Source organism: Denticeps clupeoides, chromosome 2, assembly GCF_900700375.1.
Source record: "Denticeps clupeoides chromosome 2, fDenClu1.1, whole genome shotgun sequence".
NCBI classification, from domain to species: Eukaryota; Metazoa; Chordata; class Actinopteri; order Clupeiformes; family Denticipitidae; genus Denticeps; species Denticeps clupeoides.
Genome location: NC_041708.1, coordinates 37,551,234 through 37,554,570, shown reverse-complemented (window position 1 = coordinate 37,554,570; position 3,337 = coordinate 37,551,234). Strand labels below are relative to the sequence as shown.

General features: G+C 45.0%; 1 long non-coding RNA gene across 1 annotated transcript; it reads right to left on the bottom strand.

Annotated features, from left to right (window-relative positions):
* Positions 1-1,057: 1,057 nt before the first annotated feature.
* Positions 1,058-2,013, bottom strand: LOC114784679 (uncharacterized). Its single transcript, XR_003748900.1, has 3 exons — positions 1,958-2,013; positions 1,265-1,366; positions 1,058-1,178 (listed from the first exon to the last, which is right to left on the bottom strand). It is a non-coding gene; the product is annotated as an uncharacterized LOC114784679 (long non-coding RNA).
* Positions 2,014-3,337: the final 1,324 nt, after the last annotated feature.

The window sequence follows — 3,337 nt, the reverse complement described above, 5'->3', positions numbered from 1 at the left end:
CTGCATTAAACGGTTTGTCGTTGTCTTCCTGCCGGGTCGGCGAGTTCACGTTGGTTAAGAACCTCGGCTGTGATTCGAAAAGGCTTTCAGCCACAGGCTGATCGATTCACTCTGGATCAATACAGATCACAAGGGCCTTTCTCTCACTGCACACCTTAAAGTTTGGGGCTAAAATCCCCGGGGATATCAGTCAAAACACGCGCACACACACACACACACACACACACGCGCGCACACACTATTATTCTACTATTTTTATGGGGACCAGGTGCAAGACTTCTGATGACTAGTAAATAATATTGATCTTTAACCCACACAGCTGTTACCTTAAACAGTAAGTAAATCCTCACCGACACAGATTAAGACTGGTTTTAATTACCTTGTCAAATATCAAGGAACAAGAACAAGTTTCAAATGCTAATATAGCTCAACAGACACCCTCTGATCTCAAGTTAACCATTTAGGGTTGTGACTTATGGCTGCATTTACTGATATTTTGGGTCAGGCTCCTCCTCTGAGTGTCAGAAGTAAGGACTGGGTGAGTATTCCTATACAGGGTCATAGGAAAATAAAATATAAAAAATGTGCTGTTCTCATTTAAAATACATTATACAGTATATGTTATAGAATGGGGCAAAATACGTATTTATCGGCCACAGATTGTGCATGCTGTTCAACTTGAAAAGATGAGAGAGGTCTGTAATTTTCATCACAAGTACACTTCAACTGTGAGAGACTGAATGTATAAAAAAAGGCTTATTTTCTTCACATTGTACAAATAAATTCTTTTAAAACCATACAGTGTTATTTCCTGTCTCTCACAGTGATGAAAATTACAGACCTCCCTCATCTTTTAAGTGGGAAAACTTGCACAATCAGCGGCTGCCAAGTACTTTTTTGCCCAATTGTTTTAGTATATATACACTTAGCTGTAACTATACAATAAAAGATAAAAATCGGTAAACATATTCATGCATTTGGCCTCTGTGATATTAGTCCTTTCTGGGAAGACACACACAGATACATAAACCTTTCAGCTAATGTCAGCTACCTCTTACTTTTGCTTTCATTTAAGCTGAGGGATATTTTGGTTGGAAATCCCCCCCTGTGGACCAAGACAACAGCCTTAACTCGGGAAATACGCAGATTCGCTCCGTTTTGCACACTCGGGAGGATTTCTAGGAAGTAAAAATGAAAGTGCAAATAATAAAAAAAAAAGAGGTGCTTCTGAACACACTGGCCTTCCTAATGGTTCATGGTTCACCTTCACTCCAGGACCACTGCTGCCACAACGGAGATGCATGTCATTGTCCGGCAGGGCAGGGGAGGGGGTCGGTTGCCTCCAGCGGTGTCCCGTTGCACGTCTCTGCAGCAGATAAACGATAAGAGTATCGGTTTAGCAGTGGACATATGTTCCTCTGAAATGGATCAGCTGTAATGCCATTAAACCGAATGTGATTACCGCCAAGACGTCCCCTCCTCCCACAATTACGCATCAGGTTTCCGGCTGATGAGTTCGCCACTGATTTACAGAAAAGCGGTTCGCGGCGGCCAAAATAAATTGGCCACTCGGAACGTCTCAGGATGGTCTTGCGACCCGCCTCCTCGCTCATCATTCCGGTGATAAAAGGGACGCATCTCTTGCTCTCTCTCTCGGTGCAACATCTCAACCAACATCTCCACATCTCCGCAGTCGCGGGCTTATCAGGGCTTATCAAGTTAAGCGACGCCTCCCGATAATTCGTACAAACCATAACACTACAAAACCGAGCAGACTGGCACCAAAAACCCGGGCAAATATGTTACGGGCAAAACCGAAAATGCCGAAGGTTGATCATGTTAACAAAAAAAAGAAGAAGCTGAAGATGCAGCACCTGATAAGCGATTGTCACTGAATCCATTCAATTTAATACCGACAACTCCAACGCACATAACGACAAAGACCAACCCCTCATACCTGTTAGAATCCATGAAGCAGGGCACTCTGGGAGAGCCTGTGGACAAGCGTTGGTGCTTGAGCTAAGAAGATCACGGCCATCAGTCTTTTTGGCGCATCATGCTGCTGTTCGAGACTCAAGTCATTATTAATATCGTTCGAGTCGGAAGGGCCCAGTCCATGCGAAGGAGCAGCTAATTCAGAAGAAAATGACATTTATTTCATTTGAAAAAGAGCATTGAGTAGAAAAAGAAAAAAAAAAAAAAAGTCCCCCTTCTGCAAAATATGCAAGAAATTCCGAGCGCGGCCGATACTCTCGGCATGAATTATTGCGCTGCGTCCGTCATGTCTGAAGCCGCACGATCCGCCCTCATGCGCATTCTGACGGCGGCGGGCCGCAGCTCGGCCTCGATCAATCTGTCCCACGTGAAAAAACGCTTACTTTGGGGGAAAGTCAAAAGAAAAATCCTTAGGCCTGACACAACATTATTTCCACGAGTCTATTAAAAAAATCTGGGCGTTTGCGGCGACGGAGGGGGAATGCGTAATGGCCAGTTAGGAGGAATGATTAGTTTATGCGGGGCTGGCGATGGATGCAATCAGTGCGCATTAATAAACAAGAGACTCGGCTGCCGCTCTCTCGGAGGGGACCATTTATCTTCATTTGGAACTTTCAGAACGGCGAGGGCGCTGGCAGACGTTCATCGGGCCCGACGGATTCTGTTCCAAATGCTAATTCGCGCAGCGTGGAACTCGGATGATTCCACGTTCCCCAGGCAGGGAGATCGCATTTGCAAGATTACCAACTGGCTTCTTCTTGTCAGTCTTCTGTGAGAATTCTTGTTGGTTTTGACTACATTTGTAGGTGCAAAATGTTTTCTTAACCTGTTTAAATCTTTTGGTTCTGGCCGGAAAAGTAAAAAAATGGCATTAACGTACATCTGGGGGCAGTGGTGGCCTAGCGGTTAAGGAAGCGGCCCTGTAATCAGAAGGTTGCCGGTTCGAATCCCGATCCGCCAAGGTGCCATTGAGGTGCCACTGAGCAAAGCACCGTCCCCACACACTGCTCCCCGGGCGCCTGTCATGGCTGCCCACTGCTCACCAAGGGTGATGGTTAAATGCAGAGGACAAATTTCACTGTGAGCATCGTGTGCTGTGCTGCTGTGTATCACATGTGACAATCACTTCACTTTTTTTTTTTTTTTTTTTTAAAAGTAGATCTAATGTAGGAAACATATTTGGTCCTCGTCCTATTTGAAACGTTCCTCATGAATCCATGTAGCCGGGAGAGCCCTGGAAATATTTTTTTAAGCTCATAGATGCAAAAAAACACGGTCATCACGTTGTTCAAGAACATCAGGGCAAGAAAATGTCTTGTGGGACTCGTCATGTCCCTCATTA